Source organism: Mastigoproctus giganteus, chromosome 4 (assembly GCF_048544385.1).
Source record: "Mastigoproctus giganteus isolate SK-2022 chromosome 4, ASM4854438v1, whole genome shotgun sequence".
NCBI lineage: Eukaryota > Metazoa > Arthropoda > Arachnida > Uropygi > Thelyphonidae > Mastigoproctus > Mastigoproctus giganteus.
The window spans coordinates 72,119,422-72,131,455 of NC_143578.1; positions in this window are offsets into that span (position 1 = coordinate 72,119,422).

The following is a 12,034-nucleotide window of genomic DNA, read 5'->3' on the forward strand; positions in this document are numbered from 1 at the left end:
TAGAATTCTCATCTACCTGTACCTCCAAGCACGCTGCAACACCATACGAAGAGGAGTCAGAAGATACCATAAAAGGTTTAGAAAAATCAGGGTAGACCAGCAAAGGGGGTGTGGTCAGAACAGTTTTTAACTGGTCAAAAGCCTGCTGTGTTGAGCTGTTCCAGACGAATGGTGTTTCTTTCTTCGTCAAGTTTGTTAGAGGTCTTGCAATCTCCGAAAAATTAGGAATAAATTTCCTGTAGAATCCCGCCATTCCTAGGAAAGATCGAACTTGTTTAACAGTCCACGGACACGACACTCTTAAACGGTAGCTACGTTCTCGGGATTCGGACGAATACCTTCCGAACTGACTAAATGCCCGAGATACCTTAATTGTTCTTTTAGAAACTCACATTTCTTAGGCTTAAGCTTCAGATCATATTCTCTTAGGCGCTGGAAGACTTTTCGCAACCTCATGAGATGTAAATCAAGGTCATACGAAGCTATAATTATATCATCAAGGTAAGCGAAAACTGATTCTTTCCCGATCCTATGAAGCACTAAGGATATGGCTCTCACGAATGACGAAGGCCCATTTTTTAACCCAAACGGCATTCGAGAAAATTCAAATAGGATTCTCCAGTAGTGAAGGTGGTTTTGTGACGATCAGCTGCGTGTACCTCAATCTGGTGACACCCTGATTGCAAATCTAGCAAAGAGAAATATCGCGCCTGTCCGAGAACTTGCAGTATTTCATCAATATTAGGGAGAGGATAATTATCTGAAAGAGTTTTAACGTTTAATTTCCGAAAATCCACACAAAGACGATAACTAGAATTCTTCTTCTTGACTAGAACTATTGGCACTGCATATGGGGAATGGCTTGGTTGTATGATGTTGGATTCCAAAAGTCCACTTACCTGCCTTCGAACTTCATCTTTTAACAAAAATGGAACTCTATAAGCTGACTGCTTGACCAGTATGTTATCAGTTAGTCTAATTCTAGGCTTAAACACTCTTGAATTTCCTAGCTGAGCTGGGGACTTAGCGAATACATCTCTATACTCATATAACAAATCCGATAGTTTATGCCTTTGATCATCTGTCAAGTGATCGAGGTCAAAATCTTGTAAAGTCACAGAAGATGTCCCTTTCTTATATATTCCCTCACCTGCAAAAATAACTGGATCTATAAAGTATTACTATTAATACTTTATACACTAGCAATTCCCATCCCGTTTGGAAGATGAAGGGGCTCGGTTGTCAGATTCACAACGAGCACGGACGCTGTCCCATACTTTATCCACCGAGCTTCTGACAACTAAACCATCACGATTCAAGTTAGAATTATGTTCTGTTAAAACTAGTTGTTCTGTGGCAACAGCAAGTTGGTTACAAAATGCTATAACTACCCGTTCTGAAGAAGCTGGGATCAATTGCTTACAGGTTAATTTAGCTACAGATGGTTTGGAATTTATAACTTGATCCCTAATTCCTTCTTCCCGTATTCAAATCCTCAGTGGAACTGAGCATACCATCGCTTTTCCTAAGTCTATGGTGAACGAAAAACGTCTTAAGACATTTAACCCCAATATTACATCATATTGTCCCTTAAAATTTCCTGAAGCTACTAAAACACTTTCCTGAAAAGTTGCATCATCTAACTTAAAACTTGCTGTAACCTCGGTATGAATGGGAACAATATAGCCAGAAACTCCGGTTATGGTTATCTCTGGTGTTCTCGAATTTAATGACTTATCATGCTTAATTTTATAAGTCTGTGCTCATAAGCATTATACTAGCTCCTGTATACACCAGAAATTTAGCCGAAACACCTTGAATAAATCCACCAATTAATGGCAATTTGCAATTGTTATCTAATATATATATATATATATATATATATATATATATACCCCCTGTTGTACGTTTTTACAATGGGCATATGATTTAGTGACTCCGTTTAAATTTTGTTGCAATGAGGTGGTTCTATAACGTGGAAAATTCCTTCTATTTTTTCCAGGAACTGGTCTCTGTCACATATTTCTCTCCCTATCTGGTTTCTAACTTACTTGATTTATAGGCCTTCCCAGAATAGCTTCAGGTTGAGTTTGTTCAAAAATACGCTCGTTTCTATTTATGCCCTTTCATTCCCTATTATAAGAGCTCATATCACTCTTATTTTGATTATTATAATACGTTCTACTAGCTATTGTGTCTCTATTTCTGTTAGAATTGTAACCCTGACCATTAGCATAGGGCGTCCCATTTTTTGGTAAAGTAGTGTACTCGTGCGCGGTGTACCTCGTGCACTGGGGAGGAGAACAACTTGGCGCCAGGCAAGAATTGCATCGGCAGCCGCATTGAGCAAAACAACAGCCCCTGCCTTCTGTAGCACTAGCTTGGTTATGGAATGCTTGCTTCCCGGCATAATTCGGTTCGCCGTAACGCCTGTAATTGCGAGTATTGCCAGCATCTCTTGGCAACGCCCTGTTCGACTGTAAGTGCTTTACAGGGAACGCTTCGTGGTCACAAGAAGGGGAAGACGCATAAACTCCAGTGCTCCAGTTTTGACATGGATTATTCCCATTGTTAGTTGTCCCTTGCGTTTCTAACTTATTTTGCATATTATTTACTGATAGCATATATAACGATTGTTGTAGGTCTCGTATCGGTTCTTGTAGTGGCTTAAGAATTTCTTTAAAATAGTTTTCTTGTTGATTCAGGATTTTTCCATCACTGTTAGTTTGCCCACAAAGGGTGTTAACAGACTTACGTTTTGAGTCAGATATGGTATCATTAGTTTCTTCACACTTCGCTACTGTAATTGCTTGTGAGAAGGTTAGGGGATTTTGAGAGAGTACCATCCTTCTACTTTTATTTGATACCCCCCTGAGAAATTGGGCCAACATTGCTTGGTTTAATATTGGTAATGCCTCGGGCGACTCACTTTGGGTTTTAAATGCTAATTGTGCTAAGTTTTTGACTCTGGCACCAAAATTTGCCACATTTTCGGCGGGCCCTTGCACAGCATTTGAAAATTGTTGTAAGCATGTAATTATAGGTTCCGTTTTTTCAACCTGGGCTACAAAAGCATTCTTGAACACCCTATAATATTTTTTCTTACGTAATTCTAATGACTGTGTTAGGAATTCTGCAGCAAGAGAGCGAAATTTAGAGTTACAGACTGCCAAAAGTTTGCTAACCAGCCAAAGAGCTAGTTCCCCTACGCTTTCCAGCATTTCGAAAAAATATTGAACAGAGGGGCCTTCATCAGGCTTACCTGAAAAAACTAGTACTAGGCCAAGATAGCCTGCAATATTAGCCAAACGTGGCCTAGCTGCTTCGGGAGGAGATCGAGTCTGTTGTGTTCCAAATAACGGAGCGGAAAGTTCGACTTCAACTTCTGTTGATGTTTGTGGGATTTGTCCTTCCATTTTGGATTTAATACTGTTTATGTGAAATTCGGTGACCCTATTAATTTTCCAGTAAAAATTTTGGAGTTAGCCTATCTATATTCTGTGGGGACCCGTTTTTCCAAAATGGTGTGACCTACCTTTACGTTGCTGAAACAGAATTATGTAACGTTAGTAACCAACAATCCTAAAACAAAAGTGTTACAACATATAGCAACTATATAAATTAAAAATTTTTTTTTTCCTAGAAAGTAAAAATATTACTAGTTGCTAACTGTCATTCAATATGGGTGTTCCTGAAGACGTCCGTGTTGTTTGTGCTGTTTGTTTGTTTGTTTGTTTGTTATTTGGTTTTTAGGAGCATTAGCAACTAAGGCCATATTGCTCCGGGATATGCGGTGGTCATTCCCTGACCTTTCCGCATTCTCCGTATTTGGTGGTGACGGGCTCGAACCCCGGTCTAATCAAGAAGCGTGTCCTATGCACTGCTGCTCCTTCCCACCTGGCTACGGAGGCGCGTTGTTGTTTGTGCTGAAAAACAAAATGCTTCTATCATTCTCTGCAAACACACCCACAGTACTGGTGACTTTCTTTCTACTACAACAGTAGTAATTTTACTCCTTCTATACTCTCGTTGGTTTTACTGTCTCTTCATTCATCAGTCTACAGCAATCGTAGTTACTTACAGGCACTCATATAAAGCGGCTTTTCATCCCGAAATGACACATCCGATCCTGGTCACGATTAGCAACAGCGTTCCACCGGATTTATTTTCTCTCCATTATAGCGGAGTCATGCTGGGAACCCTTCACAGCTATAACTACAACTTTCAGGCATGCTCAACACTAAAATAATTGTCCAGAGAGTCCAGGTTAATCATGATCGTCTACTAGTTTAGATTAGGACATGTAACTCACGTGTTCTTCAATTTTACTCATGGAATAAAACTGGCAACATCGGGAGGCATTGTGTTCTCCACTCCGATTCTCTATTTAAATAAACAGAGCCTCGAGGTGGCCACAATAAAGGTTCTTTCTTAATTCTATTTCAGTGGTCCATGTGCAACCAGAGAATGTCGTGAGGCAAAGTTAGCAAACAAACATGATTTATTATACAACATTATTACATATAACAACATTACATACAAAAGTACCATAAACCTAACATAATGTATTGAAGGTACTTGCTGAGCTGTTAGGGTATTAAGGGGAATTTGTAGGTACATTAATCTGTGTCTTCATGTAGTCTAGGCAAGCAGTAATTCCTATCCTTTGGACCACGAAAGGTTCTTTCTTATCAGGGTCAAATAAGTACCAAAAGTAGTTATGGGGTCAAGTAATAGTAAGCAAAATAAGGTTAAAACACATCAAGATACATTTTTTAAAACTACTTTTATGAGAAGAAAGGTGGGTATAACATGATTGATAATTGTAAAGGGAATGCGACTCTCTAATGATTCAATTTAATCAATTCTATTGGTTAAGATTGGGTAAACTTACCAAAAAGTTCCAAGATATGCCTGGGCGTAGATCTTGCCATCTCTGGGATCATCGAGACCAAGGCTTCTTCTCTTAATCAACGAAAACAGCTCTCTTCACTCTTCTTTCTCCTACGACGAACCCAACGACTCCGATGACAACTTCAGCGAGGAGAGCTCCGACGAGCAATGCAATCGTCGAACGACAAACTAACTCCTTTCTTTGTTCATCATCTCTCTATATATGTTTTTCCCCTTTTCTGCTTTTCCCCCTCATAAGCAGGTGTTTATTTTGTCGGACAGAAAAACAGGTTCTTGCCTGACATTTTTAGGGCCTGACTCAACCAGAGACGATATTTATGAAGCGGTAAGGATAGTTTGCATATTCGTGTAGGGTTGCTTCAGGGGAGTTTTATTTGACATACTCTTCTCTCCTTTTAGTCTCCCTACTACCAAACATTCTGCTGATACGTGATTCAGCCGGCATTAGAAGTATGACTAAAAGTGTCACATCTCTCTCTCTCTTCCCGTTTTTTGTAAACAATGCGTCAGGACGCTGCCCTGGCTGAATAATGACCACTCTCCGATAGCTGGCGCGACATGACGGGGTGATACTGTTTCACGGTTGCGGCATTACCTGCACACTAAGGGGGATAGCGACGCAGTCCTATCCGATGGGAGGGGAAGTAAGTTTTACTTAAAAAGACCGTGGAAAAGTATTGGGTGTTCTGAGACAAGATTTACTTATTAAAGGTAAGTCCAAGGGAGTAAAATGAAATCATTTTATAGATGACTTATAATGCCGCTTCTTGTTGCTTATTTATGACTTGAAAAACATTTGTTTATACCTATTCTAGTTATTACTTGAATTTTATGATTTCTGGTTGATTTTTTTTTTTTTAATTTGGAGTCTTTTAGTGCCCCATTAATCCGATCCCGGTAAATCGAGAGTCTGCTGTATACAGTATTGTATTGCAATTTGGCAGCACACACTAGAGGTCTACCCGAGCTCGGTTCCGGTACAAATAATTGTAATGAATTGTAATTTCCAAACATTTCGGACTGTTTTCTATATTTATATATATATATTTTAAATGTTTTGTTATGCATTTAAATTCGTAAAGTTTTTTAGAAAAAATTGTGTGTATTAGTTGTCTGTGGGCACTTTTAATTGACCAATAAGGCGCACATCGCCAAAGTCTCCAAAATTCAGCGAAATTTGTACTCTTTCGTGGAAATGGCCCGGTTTGTATTTTTACTCAGTAAAGTAGCCTTTAGTTGCATAGTTGCAATTTACATTACATCATGGGTATATGAGTCATTATGTCCCTCCCGGTAATGCGTTCCTTTTTTAGTTGAAGATGTATAGTATTTAAAAACTGCAAGATACTGTTAATCCCTATTTCTACTACACCTAAGATTTGCGTTGACCTACTAACAGTTCTAAGAACATTCGCTTGTAACACTTTCTAATCGTTCCTTTGCTATTTCCAATACTGACCATTAATTTATAAATACAGGTAAGGGGAATGCATGGACATCATTCATACAGTGAGTATTGCCAGTGACAGTCAGTTCAATTTTTTTTAATTTAGAGGTGAATATCGATATTCGTATTGGGTTTATATTAAATATGGTAACTTGAAAATTTAATACATTTACGTTTTTTATATAATTAATATTGATAATTATTTTGGATAAATAATATTGTTATATCTATCTATACATTAAAAAACTTTCCTTCAAGTTATATTTATTTATTTATTTTAGCCAATGGGAGAAGAGGGCGAAGCAATTACATCACTACAAATGCTTTCGGCACCTCCATAGCCAGGTGGGCAGGAGCAGCAGTGCATAGCACACGCTTCTTGATTAGACTAGGGTTTCAGCCCGTGACTACCAAATACGGAGGATGCAGAAAGTTCAGAGAATGCTCACCGCATATCCCAGGAGCAATATGGTCTTAGTTGCTAATGCTCCTAAAAAAAAAAAAAAAAACCAAAACAACAAAAAAAACAATAAATGCATTTAATTATTGACAACTGCCTCCATAACGTTCATCAACCTCATGCACATGAGTCAGTGTTCAACATTTGTTGTTCCATTGTTTCCTTTTTTGTATATTAATGAATATTGTATATTTGTAAATACTGTAGTTTAGTATTTTGAAAATATTTTAAATATTTGTATAGTTTGTAAATATTTCAGTTAAATATTTTAGTCCTGCTCTTCCGGAAGCAACAATTTTCCTGAAGCATTATGGAACCCGAAGGAAAAGGCCTTTTCCTTAGTGACCTATGTAAACGCAGGTAAATAATTACATAGTGATATTGGCTGACGTATAGTATACACCAGCAGGTAGTTCGATGAAAGCGAGGAAGATGGCGATAATTGACAGGTGAAGGTACCTCCCTTTTCTGATTGTTTTGTGTCTTCGAGGAGGGGGGCTTAGCTTAGGTAGGGTGTTTATCCTTCCATCCTGCTGTTTTAAAATGGGAAAGAGTTCCTGATTTAAAAACAGCAACTTAATAATAATAATAGCAATAAGAGCTTAATTGATGGTATTCACCTCAATTGATCTGCTTAGTTACATGGTATTGAAGTGTAAATTAAGTTTAAAATAAGTTAAAATAAATAAAGACAGAATTGTTAGAAACCTTTAATTAGAATTTGCTCCAGGAAGAAGAAGTGTACTACCTTGTTCCTGGTTGTCATTTATAAACTATTAATATGAGAATAAGGTGAAGCTAATAGTCAAGAATTATCAGGGCTAGAATACGGGTTTAACTTTGCAATAAGCGACCAAAATTATCCCATGAAGGACCGCATAATTGAGTTCCAAACCAAATTGGAAAATTGCCCAGACAAATGGCAGATTATGCATGGAACCAACATTATTATTAATTCACAACTGGTACCACAACCTAATATGACTAAACAACAGCTATCAAATATATATCAATTACGAAAAAACCCAAGCATTATCGTACAAAAAAAGCCAACATAGGTGATACTATCACAATTTTAGATAAAAGTGCTTATATCAATAAAATGCAACAAATACTCTCTGACAAAGATACCTACAAAGTTGACAATACATATAAACATCTCCAGATTAAAGAACAAACTTGATGGTATTTTGAGATTAGGATCTGATAAAGAAATCAAATTTCACACACTACAACAAATTGCCATACGCAGTAACATCCTTCCACACATGTTTGGCATTACTAAATTACACAAACCTGGCCACCCCCTATGGCCAATAGTTTCTTTCAGCAAATTCGCTTTTGCCAACCTATCCACCTTTTTGGTTAAAATTATATATCCCTTATGAGATTTTTAAAATTTAGAGTTAACAACACCAATCAAGCATTATGGAATCAAGCTTTTGAATATATAAACACCACCATAATTTCTGGGGAAGACATCCTAGCCTCCTTCATTGTCGTTTCTTTATTAGCATTAGCATTAGTAGAGGCATTTGATGCAAGAAAGCAAGCTTAAGCAGCATCAGCCAAAAAAAAAAAAAAAAAAACCACTTCACCCCTCTGTTCGTTCGAAATACCTGTCCAGCTGAGCCTTAAACTTATTTAGGCTATCAACTTCCATGACAAGGGATGGAAGTCTGTTCCACCTACCAACCACCTGCTGGCTAAAGGCAAATTTCCGCACATCTATCCTACATCTGTCTTTCCTCAATTTGAATTTATGCCCTCTCAGGTGATTATTCTGAGCAAGAGGAAGAATTCCATCAGCATTGACCATGCTCAAACCATTCAAGGCTTTATACATCTCTATCAGATCACCTCGCTAGTGCCTAGTCTCCAGACACTGTAATTTGCAAAATTTAAGCCTTTCTTTGTAAGAGCACCCCTTTGTTCCATTCACTAATCTTGTTGCCCTTCTCTGTACTTGTTCCAGCAGCTCTACATCCGTCTTGAAATGAGGCCTCCAGACCTGTATACGGTACTCTAGGTGTGGCCTGACCATTGCCTTATACAAGGGAATAATCACCTCCTTATCCCTGCTAGAAAAATTCCTATATATCACTGACAATACACCATGAGCTACTCTTGCAGCCCGTATGCACTGCTCAGAGAACTTCATATCTGCCTGCACAATTACCCCCAGGTCCTTTTCATTCTCTACCACTGTCAGTGTAGTACCACAGAGTTGATACGTTGCTCTGGGCTTGCTGTTTCCCATATGTAGTACTTCACATTTGTCAAAGTTAAACATCATTTGCCACCTCTCAGCCCATCTGCTCAATCTTTCCAGATCCTGTTGCAGCAGCATAGTGTCAGTAGTGTCCTTGACAACCCTGCCAACCTTTGTATCGTTGCAAACTTGGACATTAAGCTTGATATACCATCATCAATATCATTTATAAATACAGAATACAATAATAGACCTAACACTGAACCCTGAGGGACTCCACTAATAACATTAGTCCACGATGAGCAGTGTCCATTGATTACCACTCTCTGTCTTCTCCCCCTCAACCACCCCTTTATCCATAGCAGCAATTTGCCTCCAATGCCACACTGCTCCAATTTGTGCAGCAGTCTTCCATGTGCAACAGTATTAAAAGCCTTTCTAAGATCCAAATATATAATATCAAAGTTATTCCCTGCATTCAGTTCTTTTATGACTGCATCATAGTATCCAATCAAATTGGTCAGGCAAGACTTCCCCTTAACAAAACCATGCTGTGTCCGAGCTATAACTGAAGCCTTGTCTAGATGATCCTGCAGAGCTTCTTTAACCAGTGCCTCTATTAATTTTCCTGGAACAGAAGTTAAACTCACAGGTCTATAATTACTTGTGTCAGCCTTTGATCCTCCTTTGTGAATTGGGGTCACATTTGCACATCTCCAGTCTATGGGTACCTCCCCTGAGTCCAAAAAAGCTCTCATAATTATGGCTAAGGGTTTTCTTACTTCCTTTGCTGCCTCCTTTAATATAACTGGATAGATCCCATCCACCCCAGGTGCATTTCTTGTGTTTACCTTCAACAATTTCTCCTCCACTTTCCTCTCAGTTATTACAAAATCATCTAGCTCACTGCCAGAATTTAACTCACCTCTGGAATTCCCCTTCCTGAATAACTCCTCATGGGTGAATGTAGATGCGAATTATTCATTTAGTTTGTTAGCCACCTGAGCGGAGGCACATCCGTTGCCAGGTTGGCAGGAGCAGCAGTGCGTAGCACACACTTCTTGATTAGACCAGGGTTCAAGCCTGTGATCACCAACTACGGAGGATGTGGAAAGGTCAGGGAATGACCACTGCATATTCCCGGAGCAATATGGCCTTAGTTGCTAATGCTCCTAAAAACCAAAAAACTAACAATAACAAACAAAGAAAGCCACCTGAGCAGGATCATCAACAGTTGAAGCATCAATATCCAGTAGACCAATCTGATTCATCCCTTTCCTTCTAGAGGTTACAAAGGTAAAGAACACTTTTCTGTTTTTTTTTTCCATCCTTTGCTAAAGATTTCTCATAATCTGCCTTTGCCTGCCTAATCTCCTTTGTGACTTGGTTACAGACCAGCTTATATCTATCATAGGCTTCCATGTCACCCATTAATTTATATGTATCCCATGCAGTTTTCTTCTCTGCCGTATGTCTTATTAGTTCATCTGACATCTATTTAGGCCTAAACCTTGAACAATATTTCTTAGTTGGTATGTAAAGTCTAGTAGCTTCCAATGTAAAATCTTTGAATGCTTTCCATTTTGAATTTGCTGTTGGTAACATCATCAGTTGGTCCCACCATATAGAATTTAAATACTGTCTTAGACCACCGTAGTCGCCTTTACGAAAGCAAAAACCCTTCCCTTTACCCCTGATGGTAGTTACCTCTTTGAGTAAATCCCACCTGAGCACACCGTGATCATTGCCACCTAGTGGTTCCTTTTTCTGCAGATTCTTAATGCATGAAGAATCACTATTGATAATCAGATCAAGAGTATTACTCCCTCTAGTTGTCTCCCTAACATACTGATGTAGAAAACAATCATCCAATAAATCCACAAAAGCCTTGCTAGTGTGTAAGTAACCAACCAGGGGCTCACATCTGGTGAGTATGGACTTGGCACACCCAGGGTCCTGTGCTGGATATCATCATTCTTCTCTTTCTTGGTGATTCCCTTCTACTTTTGACACTCTCTCTCTCTCAGGGTTACTTGGGAACTTTTTTTTTTTTCTTGGTGCAGCATAAGCCTCAGGCTTCCTTACATCATATGGATATTAATAATAATAATAATAACCCACAAAATCCAGTCAATATCTGAGAAATTAAAATCCCACATTATAAGATTCTCTGATTTCTGGCCCACTCTATTAACCTGTACAGTTTCTTATTATACTCATCAGAGTCATTAGGCCTATAACACACTCCTACATTCAATTTTGATCTTCCAATGCTTACGTCACACCAAACTGACTCGACACTGCACAGTCCAGTGATGTCGACTGGCTTCACTTCCTTGGATTTTATGTGTTTTTTAACTAATAGCATAACCCTTCCTTCCTTCCCTATCCTGTCTATCCTACCTGTACACATTGTACTCCCCAAATTCCAGTTCTGCATTCCTTATATCTGTGTGACACCATGTCTCTGATATCCCAACAATATCTACCTTTGATGTCTTGATCAATGCCTCAAATTCATCAAATTTATTTACCAAACTCCTAACATTGGTGTACATGCAAGTATACATGCACCTGCTCCTATTCTTAGCTGCCCTAACACAACCCATGTATTTACTTGTACCGAAATGACTCCCAGCAGTCTCTAAAATACTCTGCATCTCTGTTAATCTATTAGTCCTTGTATTCCCCCCTCCCCAAGCTAGCAGTTTTCCGACCCACCTAACACTGCCTCGATAGCATCAGAAAATATTCTTGCACCCTTTCTATTTAAGTGTATCTCATCCCTGTAGAAGCAGTCTCTCCTGTTAAAAAGTAGAGACCAGGCTGAAAAAAATTCTACTCCTTGAGCCTTGCACAATCTTTCCTGGGCCAAATTAATCGACAGGACTCTCATCACATACTCCCTCCTATCATGTCTGGGCAGAATTGCAGATACTTTCAAATTCAACCCTAATTCACGGCTTTTTTTCAACAGTAACCTGTACTTTGCTACAATGGA